The 23,540-nt window shown below is 39.0% G+C and overlaps 1 protein-coding gene and 1 long non-coding RNA gene across 16 annotated transcripts in view; one reads left to right on the top strand and one right to left on the bottom strand.

Annotated features, from left to right (window-relative positions):
* Positions 1 to 20,466, top strand: part of LOC310851156 — a 37,819-nt gene extending 17,353 nt beyond the window's left edge. For all 3 annotated transcript variants that reach the window (XR_014567596.1, XR_014567597.1, XR_014567598.1), the window contains exons 3-4: positions 17,780 to 17,858; positions 20,207 to 20,466. This is a non-coding gene — a long non-coding RNA (uncharacterized lncRNA). The remainder of the gene's footprint in view (positions 1 to 17,779; positions 17,859 to 20,206) is intronic.
* NAV2 (neuron navigator 2) overlaps positions 1 to 23,540 on the bottom strand; it is a 555,491-nt gene that overhangs the window by 196,876 nt on the left and 335,075 nt on the right. The window lies entirely within an intron of this gene.

Genomic DNA, 23,540 nt, shown 5'->3' with positions numbered 1-23,540 from the left:
TAAATGATCCACAGTATTTTTAAATCAGTTACGTTTATTTAAACTGGTAAATTCTTTTTGGATGCAGATAGCAAGAAACCTAAATGATATTGCTATTCACTTTACATGTGAAACATTCTCCTTACACATAACCAGCTCACAGTTCCAAAGCTGGTATCCCAAATTAGATTTGTGAAACATATATCCCATATCATCCTAAAATAACCTCATGTATCTATGGATATCGTCACTGGTAATGCCTAATATTGTTTCTAAAAGATTTATATATTAATCCTGAACATACTTTGCAATTTTTCTATGTAAGGACTTCAGAAAGAAATTGGAAAAGTTCCTACTTTGATAACATTCATATCCAAGTTATATTCCATTTTTTAAAAAATATCCTATGTATTAAAGATATAGCCATTTTTCAAATGGCTGACAGTACTGCGCTAATTGGTGACATAACCTGAATAACCTTTGTATGGTAATTCTATCCTGCACATAAAATATAAGACATTTGCTTGCATTATTTTTAAGAATGCAAAAGCACATATAGACCAGAGACAAGATATTTGATCGTTGCAGAGTTGTATTGCATGTTGCAAAAACATTCTTAGGGAACAAGCTCTTTTAGTCAAGAAAGAATATTGTAAGAACAATTCTACAAAGAACAATTCTATAAAGAAGAAGTCAGCCATCTTCACACCCCAGAAAGAACGATGTGGCAGGGGGCAGACTGTGGTTACATGGCACCCTGAGTGTTGCAAAATTTGGTGCCCCCCAATATTTCTTATTTTCATGCCCTCCTTCCTCTCGCCTTCCATTCTGCACCCCCTGGTCTTGGCACCCGGGGGGGGGGGGACCACCAGCACCAACCTAAATCCAGTGTTGCATAGATACACTGGCAACTATCTGCAAGTAATGGTAAAATGTGCTTTGGAACATTTAAAATGACATTGAAGAATACATTGCTGTCCAAATAACAGTAATTCATCAGATCTAGGCAGACAGGATGAATGATGTTTAGCAGGTCATTTCATTTTGTCACTGCTATGATTTTCATATTTTTAATCAAAGCTGCCCCCACCCCCTTCATGCAAACCATCCTCTTGTCATATCAGTTTTACATCACTCTTGGAAACCTAGTTCTTTAATGCACTGGAAAGATTAACTAAACACAATACCAAAAAAACTGCTGCTAATAAAGCAGTTGATAGAATTACAATGAACAACTTTGTTATTTAGTTACAAACTCAGGAAGATACAGAATGCTCAGCATATTAGCCAAAAAGAAAATAGTTTAGATATGAGCTGATACAGTCTAGAAAAGGACATGGGGAAAGCTACATCTTGACACATTTGAAAATGAGAATTGTTATTAATATCATCCATTTACTGAATACAAAATTATTCAACCATATGCATATCTGAATCTAATAGAATTATTTGTAGTGGAAGGAAGAGATGTTGCCTGTGTTTTTGCTTTACAGCACAATTCTATGAATGCTAAATTACCAAGGACACAGCTCATTTTAAGCAACACCTTACTTTACATGAATTGCAAGGTCTTCTTGCACGCATTAAGCTAATTATGGAAGCATTGCAGAATACAGGCAAGAGATTGCTTGAGTTTGCAGCTTCCTCCAGTTTTGCAAAACCCTAGGAATTTAATCAATCAAGCCCTAGCTCAGTTATTGCAGGAGATAGCATTATGTGATGCCCAGCATTTCCCCATTGTCCATTGATAAACCAGTCAAAATCTGCATTGCAATTAACAAGTTCAAGTGGCTGAAAAGATCAACAAATAGATAGACACAGTGACAGAACTGGGAATATTATGCTTATTACTGTTTATAACAACAACAACAATCTATGTATCGATTTTTAACAAGACATTAAGTAACTGAATCTAGTCAAAAACTCTGAAGCATTGCACAGAGTTCTGAAAAAGTGTTATAATGAATCAAATTATGAGTTCATCAACCCTGGAACTGTCCACTCATGACTGGCAGTGCAGTCCAAAGTCTCAAGTCCAGACTTTCTCCAGTTCTTCTACCAGAGATTTTTTTAACTGGATATGCAAGAAATTAAAAATGTGACTTTCTGAAGGCAAAGCAAGTGCCTTGCCAGCAAGGGACAAGCAAGATTTGAGAGTGGCAGTTTCCATCTCTAGCTTACTTTTCCCATAGTTTCTGTCTACCACCTCAAGTGCTTTCCTCCATCCCAGTCAAGCTTTCAGGTAGGGCTGTAGCTTATTGATAGAGCATCTGTGTTTGCTGTTCCATGCTTTCCAGATTCAATCCTTGGAATTTCTAGGTAAGGCTGGAGTAGACTCCTGTCTGAAATCCTGGAGAGCTAGATGTTGCTGAACTACAACTCCCATCACACCCAACAAGCATGGCCAATGACCAGGAATGATGGGAGTTGTAATTCAACAACATATGGATAGCCAAAGGTACCCTGCGCCTTCTGTAGACTAGTGGTCTGGCTCAGCAAAAGGCACCTTTCAATGTTTCCCTTGTTCCTCGGATAATGAAAGCGGCTTAGGCTGGCGGGGGTGGGAGGGTAGGGATGGAGAAGTACTTGGGGAGAGGAGCTATAATTGGCAAGGAAGGACAATAGTTTACTTATGCTCCAATTCTGGCTGTTCAGAACTGCATGATTGCTGCCATCCAATATGGACCTTCTATTCCCTGTAGATTTTTTTCAAATGATGCTAAAAACATGTATTCATGGATTTTACAAAAACTACTATTAAATCACAACAGTTACCTCTAACACATATATGATGAAAGAGCTATATGTGAAAAAGAGTTCCACGCACACCCTTTTCATTCTCTGGGTTTGAATTAGGGATGTGCCAGGTCAATATTGTTTTTCCAAATATAACCCAGCATTTTTCAGTTCACTGCTGAAAGACTAAAGACAGAGCAATCAAAGTTCTGACAGATGACCTCATAAAGTCAATATAAACAGGACACTGCCTGTAAAAAAACAAGAGTAAGACCTAAGGAAACAACTATATTCTAAAATTCGGAAACTTAAAGGCACAAGTTGGGGAAAATATGTAAGGGTGGCTGTCAAACATATGGCCTTGTCAAATGCTTTGACTGTCACCCACCCACAACTTTTGGAGGGCCCAGAACAATGAACTGGTTATGACAGGTGAACTGGATTTATTCAGTAGACAAAAGACTCTTCTATCATGTGCACAAAAGTTCCCATGGAAATTTTATTAAAAACTAAGCACATTTATTTACCCTTAGTTTCATCAAGCTGACAAACTCATTAATCAAGCGCTGAGCTGAACTTCAATTTCTTAAAAGCTTAAAAGAGTGACATGATAAATGAGCAAGAGGCCCGCTCAGGAAATATGCTTTACTTGACGAGAGAAGGGGTGGGGTGGGGAAAGAAACCTACCAAACCATGGTTTCACTTGAGTAAATCTCCACTGGGATCCTAGTCACTGGGACTTTTCATTTTAGAGAAAAGGTGAGTAAGAGGCAGGATGACAGAAATGTATAAGGAGGAAGGAGGAAGGAGGTAAGGAGGAAGGGGATGGACAGAAGCTTTTCTTCATCTTTCTAGAACTTGTGGACATTCAGTGAAGCTAAATGCTCGAAGACTGAGAGCAGACGCAAGAAAGTATTTCTTCACAGAGTGTATGGTTAAACTATGGATTCTGCTTCTATGAGAGGTAATGGCGGCCAGCAGTGTGGGTAGCTTTAAAAGAGGATTAGACAAACTCATGGAGGATAAAGCTATGAATTGCTACAAGTCATGATGGCTATGCTTTGCCTCCACTTTCAGGCTATTATGCACCTGAATAGCTGCTGCTGGAAAGCACAGAAGGGGAGAGTTCTCAGGTCCTGCTTGCGAACTTGTCACAGACATCTAGTTGACCACTGTAAGAACAGGATGTTGAACTAGGCGGGCCTTTGGTCTCATCCAGCAAGCTATTCTTTTGTCTTTGTTCATACAGATGAGGGCTGAGTTATAAATATTTTTAATTAAAAAAATAAATCAAGAACAAATAAGAATGGTTTATACACACATAAGTGCAGAGCAAATGTGCATTTGGAAGCTCCCTTGGAAATTTTTATTTGTCACACACAACTACTTTCTGTAATGAAATGCCTGTGTTCCTGACTTTGCTTCTCATTGCCAGTTACTAACAATGAAATGCATTTTCTTCTGCTGTCCCTCTGAACATGTGTGTGAATCAGACACTCATGAGTATGACTCAAGGAGATACCACAGTAACAGCTGAGCACTGTATTTTTGATAGCAAATACCATAATTAGAACTGACTAAAGAGTGTGCTCCGCTCCTTGATGGCTGACAAGGTTAGTCACAGAAAAAAGCCCCGCAAAAGAAAAGAAAAGCATGTGTTAAAATGCAGTGCCTCTCATGGTGATATCTAAAACCGCAAGGAACTGTTGAGATTCACACTATGCTTAAACTTAGCATCAGCACTTTGAGGTGATCCTCACAGGAACATTCACATTTCCTGCTTATCACAATCCCAAGTGCAAAATAAAGTGTAAAACACAGCCCTGGTCAAAACCTAATTTACCTAAAGGGCAATTTTAAATTGGGAGCGAGAGAAGATGCCTCTGCCTTAAACTCCCACTCCCTGTTGCCATCAAATTCTGAAGCTACAAGATGCCACGCTTGTCTCAACTCTTTTCACTCTCAGTTGGTGCTAAATAATCCCCATGGGGCTGAACTTGGTTTAGGAACTTCCAGTTACTTGACTCCTATTTTAAACTATTGTCAACTGGTACTTTTGCTTTTGAATACCTTGCTGCTGAATCATATTTTAACATCAATGTTCTCTCAGCTGGCCTCTTAGTTGAGTAATGTAGTGCTTAAAGTGTTGAATTAGGACGTGGTATGCCAGTGTTGGATGGTATATCAAATTCTCACACAGGCATGATGAAGTTCATTGAGTGATCTTGGGCCAATGAGTGATCATTGGATCATTGTGTGATCTTGGACCTTGCAGCGTAACCTGCTTCACAGGGTTGCTGTGAAGAAAAACAGGAAGGGGAGAGATGGGAATTCTGTTCTTTTGAGTGTGTTTGTTCTACTTGAGAGGACACCTTCTGTGAGGGAAAGTTGTCTTCTCCTGGGCTAGGACCACAATCCAGGATTCCTCTTAAGCCCCTGCCAGAGCTTGTTCCCCTTTCACAAAGAGAAGAAGTCATCTGGGGAATGAAGAAATGGGCCCCTTCTTCTGAAATTCCATTAGGAGACTTTCTCCATGCTAAGTGTCCTCTCCCACTTGAGCAAACAAGACAACCGCTGAGGAATGATGGAATAACAATATAACAAGTAACTGTGCTACAATTTTTTTATTAGTTCTTAATTTTTAATATTTATTTAAACTTACTTAACTAATACGCTTTTAATTAAACTTGGGGGGGGGGGAGAGAAGCCAAGTGGCAGTATTGTCATGCTTCAAAAAATGATATAGGCTTGCATAATTTACAGCCTAAAAGTTTTTGTCATACAGAAACACTGGCAAAAACTTATGATAAAACTGCACTGGTTGTGTTACCCCCAAGCCACTCCCAGAAGTCAGCATAACATTTCTAGGTATTTGGGCAAAAAATCCCGATACATATGAAGGTATTAGATTCACCTCTGAACTAATTTCAAACCATATACCTCATTGATTCATTTGACTCTGCAATTGCCTTCCTTGCACAGGCTTCTGAAGCATGGGTGTTAGTGTAAAGAAATAGCAATTACCCCTTTTTAAATGTTACTCATTTTTAAAAATTATATCCTTTTTGCCTCCTAGGAATTTGAGTTCCTTTAAAACTTTATGATATTTAACAATGTACTTATTCTTGCTATATGCTGGTTGTATTTGTTATAGAAAAAGTGCAACTCAAACATGTGTAGCAACCTTCACTATCAGAATAAGCACTCCTGGGTATATGTGCACACAATCATCTTTTATTTTTATTTTTAAAGGGTGTCAGAAGTAGAAACTTGTCTGTATAGATGGAACACATGCCTTGGGTGAGTAGCAGCAATACTTTTAACTGCCTGAAGGATATTTTCTGCCTTCAGAGCCAGTCCAAGACATTTAGCAGCCAGAGGCAAAATAAATAGTGCTTCCCTTTACATCAAGGTGCATGGAAATAATCAAAGCCAGCCAAGTTATTTTGACATCTGAGGCAGAAAATCCCACAATTGCCACTCCCGCTGTAAAGATACAATCACCACCACCTAACAATATGTGACATTTCTCAATGCCCCAAATCAGGTGCCTGAAGCAGCTGCCTCACTCTGCCTAATGGTAGGGCTGGCCCTGGAAGCCTCTTCTCACATAATTCCCTTACAATACAGCTTGCATGCATTAAGCTGGCTTTAGAGTCCTCAGGTATTACTCCTTTAAAACAAACAAATCTGAAAAACTTATCTGAAAAAGGTCACAGACAGGAATTCACAATAAACATGGAAACTGAATTTCAGAATCTCAAACAGACAACATCAACCTCAGGGTAACACCACAGTAATGAGAACAAAACCAAGCTACGAACTGCTTACTCTTTTATAGTGATCATAGGAAAATTTACTTCGCTCAGAAGCTGGGACCCGGAAATTCATACTTATTGGCATAATATTTAAAAGGAAGGTAGAATATCCATTTACAATGCAGCCTGCTCTTCTTTGTCAAAGGATGTACAGTGGAGGGTGAAATATATGCTGGCATGTGAAGCCTCGGTAGTTAATTTTAGTGGAGGTCATGAATGCACCCTGATCAGATATTCTTACACAGGAATGTTTGCTGCATTAGTATACCCACCCTGACACAGCTCATGCATGTCTCTCAGCCCCCATAACCCTGTCACTGCCTCCTTTTCTTTTCAGTCTTTTTCTGCATAATCCTGAGCACCTTTTAAACTATCATTATTCTATCATTTCATAACATTTATATACTGCTTGATTTTAGGAAAAAACCTCAGTGATTTTTTTTACAAAAAAGCTAAAACAATAAAATTTCCACTAAAAAAATTACAACCATAATTTAAAACATCCAAAAGCTAAAACTGCAATAGAATAGACCTAAACAAATGAAAACTTCTACAAACATTCTAAGCACTGGATAGGCTTATCTAAATAAGAATGTCTTCAACAGGCACCAAAACAATACATGAAACACCTACTGTTTTGAGGAGAATATATCCAAGCTGGTAAACATTTCATAGCTGTGAAACAGCACAGCACATGCCAGCCCCAAGATATTACACTAAGAAGTATATGAAGTGTGCCAATGATCAGTTATTTGCCTTTGATTTTAATGGGGTGGTGGCATGCACAGATTAGATATATTAAACTAGCACAGCTCGCAATTGTTTTACATTTAAACAACATAAGTACAATGGTACCTTGGGTTACATACACTTCAGGTTACATATGCTTCAGGTTACAGACTCCACTAACCCAGAAATATTGCCTCGGGTTAAGAACTTTGCTTCAGGATGAGAACAGAAATCATGCTCCGGCGGTGTGGTGGCAGCAGGAGGCCCCATTAGCTAAAGTAGTGCTTCAGGTTAAGAACAGTTTCAGGTTAAGAACGGACCTCAGGAACAAATTAAGTACTTAACCCGAGGCACCACTGTACCTGTGTCTTTAAAGGCAATAATTCAGCTTTTGCGCAATTTAAGACAACTGTCTCACTAGCCCCACCCAAGTGGAAGTTACAAATCCTACTAATTATGTGAAGATGGACTAGAGTAGGCCATTTTTTCAGAACATGACAACAACAAAAGTGTTAAAACCAAACACCAAAAGTCCCTTATTTCTGAAATGTTCATCTAACTGTGAGCAGACAAAAGAAGTTGAAATGTATATAGAACTTTGATCTGGGAATGTGCCTATGTTGTATTACCAAAAAGATGGCATATAGCCATCTTCAAGTCATAACTTGTTCTCTAACATCTTGGATGATATTCAACACCACATTGGTGAACTTCTGCTCATGCAATGGAACTTTCTCTTCCTCTCCTTCCCAATCTGTTCTGGAGGTCCCCCATACTCTAGAGCAGTGTTTCCCAACCTTGGGCCTCCAGCTGTTTTTGGACTACAACTCCCATCATCCCTAGCTAGCAAGACCAGTGGTCAGGGATGATGGGAATTGTAGTTCAAAAACAGCTGGAGGCCCAAGGTTGGGAAACACTGCTCTAGAGCACAGATTGAGGAGGCACGTGGAGGTTACAGGAGGGAGGAGTGGAAGATGAAGCCCTGTTGAATGAGCAAAGCCCATAGACACAATTAGATGCCACCCTTTTTGCACTTTACAAGTGTGCTCAATTAGAGACACTGTCCAACTTCCACTGGAGGAAATAGTAAAATTTCCATTAATTTTATTGTAGCTGAACTTAATGAAGCTCAATTCATTGCAGAGTCTCTCATATACTGTATTCTAATAGGAGCACAGCAGAGGAAATTTTATCATGTTGTGCAACACAAGTTTGACTGAACTGACGGAAACAAGATTCAATGGAGATGAATTCTGGACTGTTTTAAGGGCTGGCAGCAAGACATTTCTAAATTTATCTGGCAGGGCAAAAAAACACAGGATAAAATTTAAGATTTTAACCGATGCAAAGGAAAGAGGGGGATTTGCCCTGCCGGATTTGAAACTTTATTATGAATCAGCAGCTTTCTGCTGGTTAAAAGACTGGCTGCTTCTCGAGAACACAGACATTTTGGACTTGGAAGGATTTAACAATTCTTTTGGGTGGCATGCATATTTATGGTATGACAAGGTTAAGGTGCATAAAGGCTTTAAAAACCATATTGTTAGGAAAGTATTATATAATGTTTGGATGAAATATAAAGATTTGCTGGAGAACAAAACTCCAAGGTGGTTGTCACCAATGGAGGCAAAAGCCTTGAAAAAACTTAATATGGAGGCTAACTGGCCAAAATATTGTGAAATCCTAGAACAGAAGGGTGATAAATGGAAGTTGCAGAGTTTTGAGAATCTAAAAGACAAAGTCCGAGATTGGCTTCATTATTATCAGATATTGGAGGTCTATAAACTGGACAAGAAAATGGGCTTTCAGGTGGAAAAATCAAAACTGGAAACAGAGTTGCTAGAACCCAATACTAAGAATCTGTCAAAAATGTATAACTTGCTGTTGAAGTGGAATACGCAGGATGAAACAGTTAAATCAGTTATGATTAAGTGGGCTCAAGATATTGGTCATAATATTTTGTTTGCTGACTGGGAAAGGTTGTGGACCACCGGCATGAAATTCACGGCATGTAACGCCTTGAGAGAGAATATTATGAAAATGATCTATAGGTGGTACATGACCCCAGTCAAGCTTGCAAAAATTTACCACTTACCAGATAACAAATGTTGGAAATGTAAAGAAAATGAAGGCACATTCTTTCACCTCTGGTGGACATGCCCAAGGATTAAGGCTTTCTGGGAAATGATATATAATGAAATGAAAAAGGTATTTAAATATACTTTCCTGAAGAAACCAGAAGCCTTTCTCCTGGGTATGGTAAGCCACGTGGTGTCAAAGAAGGACAGAACTTTTTTTATGTATGCCACTACAGCAGAAAGGATCCTTATCGCAAAGTATTGGAAGACACCAGATCTACCCACTCTGGAAGAATGGCAGATGAAGATGACGGAATATATGGGACTGGCAGAGATGACGGGCAGAATCCGAGATCAGGACAAAGAGACAGTGGAAGAAGATTGGAAGAAGTTTAAAGACTATCTTAATAAATACTATAAAATTAATGAAGGCTAAAAAGATATGGGTTTAAAAATTAGTGGTTTACAGGGGAATTGATTTAAGGTAAAAGGACAGAATTAATAAAAATTATGGGAAATGTGGGAATGGATTTGCTGATAAGATAAATGAGATTAGAATACAGAAGGGGGAGGTGTGAGGAGGTCGGTGAAATTAGGATTAGAAATTATGGTTTGAACTTATACCTGTTTTTTATTTGTTTGTTTGTTTGTTTATGTTTTTACTGTTTTTTGTGTCTATATGTGCTTTTTAAAAAACTTCAATAAATATCATTTAAAAAAAAAATCAATGGAGATGAATTCTACAGAATGTACTATTGAGATATGAAAAGAAATTCAAAAGTTTGCAATACCCATTCGCAGAGGCTACTCTGTACTTGGAAAAGAAAAAGATAGGCCCTGTAATGGTACAAAACTTCTACAGCTCTCAGTGTTTAAATAATGTAAATGTTTAAAAATATAATAGGAATTTTCATTTTCTCCCTAGACAGTTTGATTGTATGGCTTTGAGCTCCATTAAATAGCATACATATATTAGTTTCGCATTGCTCTACTACAGAGTTTGTAAGCAGGTGTCCTTTGTTTTGGGTATGTAGTCCTCCATTTATCTAGCTTACACTGCAATACAGTGAGGACAGGAATTGCATTTGAAATCCCACCAACTCAAATTCATACTGCCATCAAATATTTCCAGCTGAATGCCTGCTGCTAAATAAGAGGTATTTGGTATTGCAACAGAATGTCAGTTGATACGGCTACCCTCCCACCTGTTTTCACCCGCCCTTTCTATAATACTTCATCCTCATTTTTCTCTTCTATAGTTCTCTTACTTCCCCTTCTCAGTGGGAAAGTCCTTTATAGCTGTCCTTAAAAGAGACAGGAAATTCCCTCTTAATCAGGATAGATCCCTTCTGCCTCAGCAATCACAGCCTGGTGCACAATCTAACTCCCTCACACAGCCCCCTTGCTCCCCGAGGAATGCATGTTTCGAAGAAGAAAGGGGGAGGCAACATTATACCGTACCTGAAGAAATGTTTCAATCTGAAATTAGTACTCTGTACTTCAAGACAGTCCAACAAAACCAGCCACCACATTTCTTGCTATCTGTCTCTACCTGTTTAGACTGTAGCTTCAAAGAATAGGGAGCACAAAAGCATTTCAAAATCAATGTTATCCTGTTAAAGCAGACGTCTGCAGCCAATAAAACCTTAGCAGGCAGTGAGGCAGTGAGTCTGGTTCAACTCCATCCCCCAATAAGACTCACTGACCTGTGGCATCAGGATTTGTCAACTCAAGTCCTGGGGGGTCTGTATCAAAGGAAAATGGGAAAATTCCCCTGGGATTTGTGTTCCAGTGGCTCAGAAAATGTACCAGGTTGGAAATAGACATGTCAATACAACTTTAGAAAGTTGTACCCCCCAACCCACTTCCTTCCTTCTCATTCTCCATTTGGGATTGGAAGGCTAGATGGGATGTAAATCAGAAATTCTTCTCCAGCTCAGATTTGAATCCAATCCAAAGAAGAATTCAGGGTCTCCTTAATGATTTCCTCAAAAAGGAGTTGAGTATTTATAAGCCCCTGAGCTGGTAACTGGTTCTGATCCTGGTGAAATTTGCTGCCAGTGCTTTCAGCTGAGCTGGTCTAGCCTTAAGGTATAAATAGCATATATTGTAGAGAAATCATTTTGCTTTAGTGCAGAAGAACGGAACTGGTTGGGCCTTCTAGCTCTAGAAGTTCATATATTTTGTAAATACTGTATAATCAGATTGCTTTTGTCCTCTTTTCCAAAATATAAACCACCTTACTCTACTCTGCCCTCTCAAATACTTGTAACTATCAGCAGAACAGCAGAACTTTCTTGCTTAGAATCAGATATTTTCCAGTGACAGCAAAATGCTGCTGCTTAAGAGTAAAGAAAGTAGCCACTTCAGTTGCTGATAGCCAGAGTATATTGTGTCCTCTGCAAAATGCATTATATTTTTGTAAAATATTCCTCACCCATTTAGGAAGTTGGGGAAAAGCCTCTAGAACGTTTCTAAAGAGGGAATTAATTCAGACTCATGTGGGCAGATCAATTTATTTACTTTTCATGAAGCAGTTAAAACAGCTGTAAAGCGTTACTGAGTTCCTTCATAAAATAAACAGTCAAACTGTCATGCTCCTATCCTTTGGTTTGGAAAGCAAAGACGAGAGACTGTTGCAATGTGTGTACCATTTAGGTATGAAATTCAAGCAAGCTTGGGTTACAAGAAGGTAGTGTCTCTCCATAACGGTCTAAACCACCGAGTCTCTCTCCATGTTTCAAATGGAGCCAGGAACTGTGTCTGAGCAAGTTTCATGTGTTCCAATGGGCTTGTGCAAGACTTTCTGTTGATGCACCCACAGAGAAGTCCATAAATTGATTGTTTAAAGGAAAACATAAATTGGGACAAGAAAATGTGCATGGTCTACCCCATGAACTGAGGTGCAGTTAGAACTTTTCAGTTTTGGACTGCATTTTAAGGATGAGACAAATGTCCTATGTGGTCAGCAGAAAAGTAACTAGTAGATCTTGGCAGAATAAGAATCAGATGCTCAACAACTTAAAACAGAAACACGCGGAGAGGTTATATTGGAGAGTTTGGTCTAGAGTACTTCAATGAGGAGCAAGTAATTGTTGCAAGTGCTTTGTAATGACAGATTAGAGTAAAATAAGATAATGGTTGAAAGAACAGTAGCTATCATACATCAATAGATGGCAGCATTTATACTGGTGTATTGTCACACCTCATATACTTGGCAGTCACCAGATGCATAATTTAATATGTTCTGGGAGTTTCCCAATTTTACATCAAAGAACAATGATGCTGCCATAAATCTCCTTAGTTAGATTGTGTTAAGTACATCACACAAGTTTTTTCAAATAATACGGTGCTGAATTAATTTCAAACAGGCATAAAAGATCTAATCAAATAATCTTGTATTTGGCCATCTGTTTCACAGATGTAAACAAAAGCAAAAATTTTCTACTGACTGATAACTTTCTAAATTAATTGTCTGTTGTGAACCTGCTGTCAGCTTGGTTGCTCTAGCTTCTATTTAGAAGTTTCTGGGTCAAAATACATTTTGTCATTACAAATTGAAACTCTTTAAACTGTCTAGATTGTTGCTGAAAAACAAAACTAGAGCCATGAGGAAGGTGAGGAGGGTATCACGTTTTTCAAATTTGCCAGATTTCCAAATTTGCCCAGTGGGAAATGGGAAAGAGCTTTCGAAGAGTAATTACTTCTGTCTTCATTCAGTAATTTCATTCATTAATGGCTTAGCCCATACTGGCAACATATTATTTAGAAGGCATACTGAAAAAGAGAGAGAGAGAGGGAGAGGGGAAGAGGGAGAGACAGAGACAGAGAGAGAGAGAGAGAGAGAGAGAGAGAGAGAGAGAGAGAAGGTAACAAAGGAGTAGATAAAGAATAAGGTAACTTCCCTAGTGATTAAAGCTGTTCAGAGCATTACAATTAATTTTACAGTGTTGTTGTTGTTGTTGTTGTTGTTTAGTCATTCAGGCATGTCTGACTCTTTGTGACCCCATGGACCAGAGCACACCAGGCACTCCTGTCTTCCACTGCCTCCCAGAGTTTTGTCAAATTCATGTTGCTAGCTTCTATAACACTGTCCAACCATCTAGTCCTCTGTCGTCCCCTTCTCCTTGTGCCCTCCATCTTTCCCAGCATCAGGGTCTTTTCCAGGGAGTCTTCTCTTCTCATGAGGTGGCCAAAGTATTGGAGCCTCAGCTTCAGGATCTGTTCTTCCAGTGAGCACTCAGGGCTGATTTCCTTAAGAATGGATAGGTTTGATCTTCTTGCAGTCCATGGGACTGTCTCAATAGTCTCCCTCCAGCACCATAATTCAAAAGCATCAATTCTTTGGCGATCAGCCTTCTTTATGGTCCAGCTCTGACTTCCATACATCACTACTGGGAAAACCATAGCTTTAACTATACGGACCTTTGTGAGCAAGGTGGTATCTCTGCTTTTTAAGATGCTGTTCACAGTATTACTATCCCTAAATTGCAGGCATGAGGAAAGGAGCTGAAAGTGGCAGTGGTTTGACTAAAGCTACCTGATGAGTTCATGGTTCAGCTGAGGCTGTCACCAGTACCCCAGGGGCAGAGAGAAGGGGCCATGCTGGGGTTGGATCCAAAGTCCTCCCATTCACCTAACATGCCCCGGAGGTGGCATACTGCATTTCCTTCCAACTGGTTATCCAACACACACACATCCACCTTGGCAGCAAGACCAGCAGGTTTCATGTTAGCCAATTGCTCTGCCAATGATCAATTGGGTCAGCTTAAGTCTCTTGATTTCCAAAGGTACATCCAAAGAAATTAGGTATTAGTTTGACACTCCCATTGCCACAGACAACCCAGTAATGCTTTTAAGCAGATGGAAGGAGAAGATGACAACTAAATGATGTTTGGATTGCTCCAGCAATTAAAATTGCTGTTGCTGTTGAAGAATTGTTCTAAAGTAGGGGTGGCCAAAATTGTTGAGCTTTTTTTAGGAAGGAGGAAGACTTTTCCTGTTCTAAAGTATAAGGAACCAAGAATTAAAATGCACATAACTAAAATGCTATGCAGGAACCATTTGAATGTGAAACCCATACAAGTATAGAAAACAAGCACTCAGCCCATTAAGCATTTAAGAGCCTGTACTGATGACAACACTTAAGGGCTTTTTGCTGGCACTTTGTACTGAGGTGTAATTCGCTTTGAATGAACACGACTCTTTGTGCATTAAATGATGCTTGAGATTGACATGGTTATAAGTAAACTGCATACGGTATATAACAATGGCTTGGAGCCAGACATGGAGTAATACAGTTGGCATAAGCATGAAGAAACCCATCCTATTCCATTATTTGTGTCACATGTCTCCACTGCTTAATTCATAAGATGACAGGTGCATGAACTCAAATGAAGCCTTGCATACATTTCATTAAAAGTGTAGCATACATAAATATTGGTTTCCTGGGAGCTGTAGTTTAAAGCTGCTGGGAATTATAGTTATGTGAGGGATGAATGACAGTTCTAAGGATTATAGATGGTATATGACACCAGTCAAGCTAGCAAAAATTTACCACTTGCCTGATAATAAATGTTGGAAATGTAAAGAGGCTGAAGGAACATTCTTTCACCTTTGGTGGACATGCCCAAAGATTAAGGCCTTTTGGGAAATGATCTATAATGAAATTAAAAGGGTATTCAAGTATACCTTTCTGAAAAAACCAGAGGCCTTTCTCTTGGGCATGGTTGGCCAATTGGTGCCAAAGAAGGATAGAACCTTTTTTATGTATGCTACAACAGCAGCAAGAATACTTATTGCAAAACATTGGAAGACACAAGATTTACCCACCCGGGAAGATTGGCAGATGAAGATGATCGACTACATGGAAATGGCAGAAATGGCCAGCAGAATTCGAGACCAGGGAGAAGAGAAGGTGGAAGAAGATTGGAAGAAATTTAAAGACTATTTACAGAAATTTGGCAAAATTAAAGAGGTTTAGAAAGAGACTGGCATTAAACAATTTGACTTTAGCATAAGTTATTTTAAAGATTGTGTGTAATATATTATTATGAAAAAGCAGGTAATGTTAAATTAGAAGGATTTGCTAAATCAACAAATTAAAATAGAATGCAAAAAGGGAGGCAAGAGGAAGTCAAAGGAACAAGTTAATGAAAGGGCATTTTGGAAAGTATAATTTTATGTGTTGTTTTTCTTTTCCTTTTTCTCTTATATGCGTTTGATTGTCTATCTTTCTTTTTTGCTTCGTATTTTTCCTTTTTTGTATCTGTGTAGTGTGCAGTGGTTTTAGTTGTTATTGTAATTGTTGAGTTTATTGTTAAAACTTCAATAAATATAATTTTTTTTAAAAAAGACAGTTCTAAGGATTATGTGGGGGCAGGGAAAATGCTTTTAGTGTGTGGTGTGTATGCAGTCCTAGTTGTTGTATGGCACACTCTATCATTTACAAAAACAATGTACTAATAATCACTTAGCCTGTGTGTGAGTGAGTGAGTGAGTGAGTGAGTGTGTTTTTTTAAAAAAAACATTTTAAATTTACAATAAAAGGTAGTTTATTTGGATAAAATCTAGGTTTTGTCCCCCCACAAAATGTAAATTTCTAGTTAGCCACATTAACCTACGGTTCAGTGCTGAACTTCACTTTTCAACACAGCAGAGCATGAATCCAGTCAATACACCAGGACTAGTCCCTGCAGCATTAACACTTTATCATTCAAAGAGTTTTATCAGCACAGTGTCCAGTTTATTTATTTATTTATTTAAAAAGGTCAATCAAGGAAAGGTTTTTGATAGGCAGTGGTTTTTGATGTGATTAGATGTCTCATGGAAGCATGACAGAATAACAAGAAATTGGTGAAGGAAGATAATACTGTCTTGAAGTCCAAACTACTATAGTTCATAATTTCTCCTAGTTAACATAGGTAATCTGGCAACCTGGTCAGATTAAACAGAGAGACATGAAATCAAGTCATGTGTGACGTATCTGGAGGTTTTTATAACTGGGAAAATGATATACAGAATTAGTAGGTTTGCAACAATCACTGCTGTAGAACACCATGTGTTGGTTGTGCATAAGGAGCTGAAAGTGCTTTGTCTTCTTGCCTGTGGTATGGCAAGTTGCTTTCGAATGGCACACAGCAGTGACCAAAGCTGAAAATCCTTTGAACCACCTCTCCTTTCAACTTTTAGATTGATATCAGATGGTTTCTCCAAGATAAAATCTGTTAGGGATGACGACAGCAAAACCATGATTATTCCAACAAAATATAATTAAATGGTCAATTTTCACATAAAATTGAGATAACATATTTAACTGAAACCAGTTTCAAAGCTAACAGAAGCCATTAGAAAGAAAGATAAGTTTTTTTGCTTGTGTGAAATGGAAGTGTATATATGATAAGACTACACCAGTAAGATCAAAAGCAGAACCTTTGGCAAAGTCACCCCTTGCAAGCTCTATAAATATATTTCTACTAAATGTTTTGCGAAGCCTACTTTGGATGTTATTATTTATGTGGACTCCAGGCTTGTCTGTGCCCAAGGGATCAGGGAAGGTAACCAAGATTTAGCCTTTGATATTAAAAACAGGGACAGGACAAATAAATTTATTTATGTCTCAAAAGGGTACAAAATCTAGTTTGTCTGGACAGGGAAAAAAATGAAAAATATTTAGGCATAACAAAAGATCCATCTGGAGAAGTCATACAAATTAGCAAACTATCTGGTAGCCACATCAAGTGTTGCAGTATTCTTTACCATCCTCCAACCTAACCCACCATGCATATTGGAATAGGTATTTCATTTTTGCCAACCAGCCAGAACTGGCTTCAGCACTCCTTGGGCAATTGCCAGGACCCCAGTGCACCAGTAGGGCCCATCACCAACCTCACCCCTTTCCTGTGCTCTGCTGAGCAGTGGGTCAGCTTAGAGATGCTATTTACATTTCTGACAGTGTCCAAAAGCTGCCCCCCCCCAATATAGCATTGTTCTCTGGATGCAGGAAATTTAAATGTATGTCCCAACGTACTGCCAGTTAAGTCCACTGGGGTTAATTGGGGACTCTCCATGTAAAACAAGCCCACTAAAGGCCGCATCAAACCATGATTTGTCCCTCTGCCCAACAGTTGAGTTTTTGAACAAGGCTGTTTCAAAAAACAACACCTTCAACGCATCCCCCCATTCATTATGCCTGATTAAAATCTGCCTTTTATTTTAATCAGATCATTGATCCCTCTGGCCCAGTACTGTCTGATTCCTTTGGCTTTTTCTCTCTAAAACAGAGATTTTTCAGGACTTTTTCGTAGCTCTTAGAGAGCAAATCTGAACTGTTTCCATCCTGGATTATCATTTTAAGAACTGTAGCTTTAAGAACTAAGACCCACATTTGCCTTTCTCCCCTTCCTTCTTCATTCCTTTTTTTCCTTTTATGTCTTGTAGACTGAGACCCTGATGACAGGACTCTCTTGTTTTTATTAATCAGAAAGCCACTCTGGGAGCTTTTCAAGAGAAGAGCTAGGTAAAAATGCTACAATGATTATTTTCTAGGCTATATTTTAAACATTTCTGTTATGGGAAACTTGGAAAGACCCAATTATTTCATTGAGTTCTGCAATCTCCGGAGAGAAAATAAATGACCAGATTAATGGAAGCTGCTACTGCTGTGCATCCAACTATGACTTACAGGCTTCATAAACAGTGCTTATTGGCAGTTGGGCCAACTGATTCCTTATGAGAGGATTATGCACAATTAGCATTCGTTGTTTCTAAATGGGTAAGACAGCTGTCTGACAACCACCAATTTCACAGTGGCAAATGGCCCAGCCTCTTCCTAACACTTAGTGAACAAAACACTAATTGTTTGGGGGTTCGTCTTGAGAATTCCTCATTTTCCAACCAGCCCCATTGCCCAAGATGTCTTGTCAGCAATGAAAGAGACTTTCATAACATCCTCCAGTGAATGTTATATTAACCAAATTTAAGAACAAGAACAAATTTAAGAAATGGGCACAAATTCATGGTCTCACTCACACTGCTATTAAATGCAAGGAGACAAGCCCCCACAGTGCCCCCCCCTTCAAAGTGACCCCAATTTAGGTCTTAAAAGGGCTTAGTGGAAATATCTGCAGCCACCATTCAGTATTAAGGATATCATAAGATTATCCTGAAGAAGTGAAAGTCAGCCCAGTATTTAGAACTATTTATATGGTCTAAAGCTACAAAGGCGGCATTCTGTCACGAGGATTTAAGGGGCTATTAATATAAGTAGAATATCTACAGAATTAATGCAAATATTTTATATATGTGTATTTAACAAAAATGTAATAGGCAGGGCTCATGCCTTCAGAAAGAAAGTAAGTGACACTGGGAGCAGCCATGACTTCCACTTTGATTAACCAATTCACAGTTTCACGGGGGGGGGGGGGGGAGGAAAGAGTTCTGTTTTCTTAGAAGAATTTGTACTGAAAGCAAGGAAGGACACTCTGCCCTCGCTTTAAAAACCTTGGTCCTCACTCATGTTCTTTGAAGAACACTTGGACTGGGAAATAAGAGGTGCCCCTGCCAATCTTTCTTCCCTCCCAACACCAAATGCTAACCAGCAATACCTTTTCCTTTTTCCAATCCCTTCTTTTGCCTTAGATTATTAGTAACTGGTGGGCCAAGAGATGTTCACTCAGGGGCCAGACTGCTGACTTTTCACAACATTGGGAGCTGGATGTGGATCTGTTGTAAAGGGTATAAATACCCAAGTACCTTACCTCAAGTCTGTGCATTGATGAATGCTGATGTTTCTCTCTTCATAGAGAATTCCCCCATCTCCCGCAAAAGCCCACAGGAGCCGCGCACCCTTTAAGGAGCGCACAGCTCCTGCGGGCTTTTCTACGAGGAGGGAGAAGGGACTGACTGGCCCTTCTCCCTCCTGGGGAGAAGCCCCCAAGAGCCGCGGGGGCTTTTTCTGCCTGCCTCCCTGCTGCATTCGCTCCATAAGACGCACACACATTTCCCCTTACATTTTAGGAGGGGGAAAGTGTGTCTTATGGAGCAAAAAATACGGTAAGTTTGGGGCTGCTTGGTTTTACCATTGCCAGTTTTATTGGAGTCTGGAATTTTTTGTGGTATTGTATTATATTGTACTGCATTTTACTGTGTTCAGTTACGGAGGACATCTCGAGTTTTACTCTCAAAGGTGACCTACAAATGTTTTAAATAAATGAACAGAAGGATTATATGGCACAGCAGCAAACAAAGTTTTTTCAAAATAGCTTGTAGTTGTTGGCCACATTTCTGTTCTCTTGTACATATTTCAAGGACATGCACCCATTTTGTCTTGGCAGTAAAGGAGAATCAAGACTGCCACACAAGTCTCTGTAAAAATCAGCTCAGTTTTCTTTGGGTTTTGAAGTAATCACTCAAAAAAGCTATTTACAAAGGTGATTATGGTTATTATCATTGGCAGCAACATTAATGTAGCACAATATGGAAGACAGCAAATTATCTTCTTGCAATTCAGGCCAAATGGGACTTCCCTTTTGCCCTGTGTGTGCTCTGTGATGTGTCCAAATCTGATCCAGAGGATTGGGGGAACCCCTAAAACAGATTTAGGGGACTCGGAGGGAGAGAAAGGGGGGAACATTCCATTGTCCTTGTGCTGATGGAACTTTGGCTTCAGCACTGCCTTTAATTCCATCCAAAAGCCTTATTGCAACACCAGTAATGACGCCCTCTGCCTCTCATAAGAGACTATAAAATAAAATAAAGTCCTAACCTCTCTTTAATTGATCTGAATGCCTAAATTGTACCCTGATGAGAACAGTGATTCCAGAATCCCGAGACTACAACTGAAAAAAATTCTGTTATTTCCTGCAGATGATTTCATCTCCCAAACTCATTGCAATAGGATGGGGATTCCAACAGGTTGGTGATTCATATTGCGACTGACTGACACAAGTTTGGGGTTGTGAGTGTTGGACCATGACACTAGCTGGATCTCCTCAGCCTAACCTACTTCACAGGGTTGCTGTGAGTTTAAAAAGCGGAGGAAGAGAACAACGAACACCATACTGAGCTCCTTGTAGAAATGGTAGAATATAAATTTAATTAAGTTTAATAATATGCATGGGAAGCTATACTCTACCTAGTCAGGTCATTGTGCCATTTAGCTGACTTACTGGAAGTTGCTCTCCAAGGTTTCAGACGGGACATTCCAAACCCAAACTAGAGGTGCCAGGGATTGAACCTGCTATTTTTCTAGAAAAAAAGGTGCCAGAACTCACCACGAACACCTCACTCATTCACTTAGAATGGAAATGATGCCCACCTGAGAGGTGCCAGAAATGAGTTCCAGAAAAATAGCCCTGAACGTGAGTGACACCTTCTTCATGAAAAGTGGATGTTCTACTACAGAGCTATGGCCCTTCTTATTCTAATGAAATAGTTTTAATAAAATCTGATTCTAATGAATAGTTTTGTTCTATCATACAGAGAAAGGAAAAACTTTTGAGACTGTAATATTATTTCTTAAAATTGCAGCTATACTTTGCACATATGTGTGTGAGTGAAATACAATAGGTGTTAAAATAGCTAACAAATGTATGTCAGGCGGAGGACTCTGCTGGAGAAAAATTGGTTGATCAAATCCTAATTCTCCAAACTCCATAATCTCTTATCCTCTTGAATCAGTTCCTCCCTTGCAGTTTTAAACTTCAGCATGCAAGAGTATTTCCAAATGTAATTACTATCCCTAAATAAGCATTCCGTCTTTGGCAAATTCTCCTCAAGAACCCAGAAGGCACATAGTGATAAGAGCATTAAAGACATATTTTGAGCAGAAAGTGAAATCATGTAGAACAGATATCCTAGCCTCAGTGATATAAACCTTCTTGCACTCTTCAGAGGGAGCATTCCAAATTAGTTCAAAATTTACATGAGCAGAACTTAAAACTTTTTGAAACACAAGCCAAAATTCACAGCTAAAAGGCAGTCTAGAGATTCAGGGTTAGTTCAAATGAAAGTTTTTGGAGGGGGTAGTTATTTCTAGGTACAAAAAATACACATTGCATGCTTCAATCTGAACTACACACACACACACACACACACACACACACTTGCAGCTGCTTGACTCTTGAGAAATACACATTTGTGAGGGTCTAATCCTTTCCAAATAGCTGTTGGACTGGAGCTAAATATACCCACAAGCGCATCTCAAAATTAGATTTTAGGCCTGTACTTTGTATTATGGGAATCACACCCATCATCACACCTGTAGTTTGTATTATGGGAATACAAAAATGCCTTGGTTGAAGTGCCCTGAGGCTTAAATGAGATGTACTGTACCTGCATCCCACTATAAGAATGCTGATCCTTTTCAGTACAAAATTCCGTGACCAATTCAGGACTGATTAAATATATGCCCTTACCTTTCTTGATTTTTCTACATTTGATGGTTGGCAGAGCAATATATGGCATGATTCCACCAAAACCACTAAAGGTGATGTTGGGAAATGCTGGTTAATATAGTCAATGGCCCACTCATTCACGGAAGTCATCTCTTGATGATGCAGATTGAGTACTGGATATGCCTGTCTGAACAAGCCCATAATGGATTTACAAAGCTAATTTCCCAGTCATTCTCTGCACACAGTTTGTGGTAGAGGACCCATTATTTCCCCAGACTTTTCATTCTTTTAGTGCTTACTAGTTCCCTCCCCGTTTCAAGATTTGGAGGGGGGTGTACTGCTGTGAGATTTGCTCTGTTACTTGTTTCATTCTGTTTTAGAGTTCATGTGTTATGGTTTTATCCAAGTATTTGATTGTCTTCAACTTTAATTCTAAGTCACAAAGAGAACTTCTCTTGTTGGATGGCATATAAATACTGCAATCAAACACATAGCAAAGCTGTGTAACCCAGTTTTTTAAACAGTTCTTCCTCTCACCTCTCAATACCACATTACAGTGGTACCTCGGGTTACATACGCTTCAGGTTACAGACTCTGCTAACCCAGAAATAGTACATCGGGTTAAGAACTTTGCTTCAGTGATGGACTATATGGGATTGGCAGAAATGACTGGCAGAATCCGAGACGAGGGAGAAGAGTCGGCGGAAGAAGATTGGAAGAAATTTAAAGACTATTTACAGAAATATTGCAAAATTAATGAATGTTAGAATGATGTCGGATAGAAATTAAGTGGTTTCCAGCTGTAATGCTTTAAGAGAATATGGAAAAAAAAAGGTTTAGAAATAGGTTAAAAATTATTGATAAGGATTTGCTGAACTAACAATTTGAATTGGAATACAAAAAAGGGAGGTACGAGGAGGTCTGGGAAATAAGTTAATGGAAAATAAGTAATGGAAACTTTGTGTGTTTTTAATTATTTTCATTTTTGTATTTTTGTTATTTTTTCTTTTTGATTTTTATTGTATTAATATTGAAAACCTTAATAAATATTCTTTTTTTAAAAAAAGAACTTTGCTTCAGGATGAGAACAGAAATCGCGCGGCGGTGGCGTAGCAGCAGCGGGAGGCCCCATTAGCTAAAGTGGTGCTTCAGGTTAAGAACAGTTTCAGGTTAAGTACGGACCTCCCGAATGAATTAAGTACGTAACCAGAGGTACCACTGTACTAAACACACAATCACAAGGCCAGAAAATTGACATACAGATCACCTTTTGGTAGAATATAAATCAGAACCAATTAGTCACATGGAACAAGTAGAAATTACAACTGAAATACATCAGGTTGGCTGTAGAAGGAAAGTCTGCACTATCTGCTTTTTTTTTTTTTAGGCAAAGGAAACTCTTTGCCATTGTTGCACCATCTACATTTCTACTAAAACTGTTGGCCTCAGTCACACGTCTCCCCCTTGCAGCCAGGAAGTCAATGCTATATGAGTGGTTCTCATTGTCCAAATATTTCAGGGAATTTTCTGGGTCCTGTTGCCAGTACTCACGTATGCAGCTTTGTTTGGAAGGCTTACAACAGATGTGGAAAGTTTTTACTGGCACTAATGTGCCAGTATGTATATATGTATGTATGTATTTTTATGAGAGAAAGAACCATGGGGAGGGGGGGATTGCTGTGCGTTATGGGTCTCACCACAATGTCCATACATTTTCCACAAACAATGATTGGCTATCACTACATTACAATGTGCCAGTCATGTCTAATGGCATTTTATCACTTAAAAGTAATGATATGTTTCAT

The sequence above is a fragment of the Podarcis gaigeae genome, assembly GCF_964106915.1.
Source record: "Podarcis gaigeae genome assembly, chromosome: 1".
In the NCBI taxonomy this organism is placed as follows: domain Eukaryota; kingdom Metazoa; phylum Chordata; class Lepidosauria; order Squamata; family Lacertidae; genus Podarcis; species Podarcis gaigeae.
This window is presented reverse-complemented; position numbering and strand designations above follow the sequence as displayed.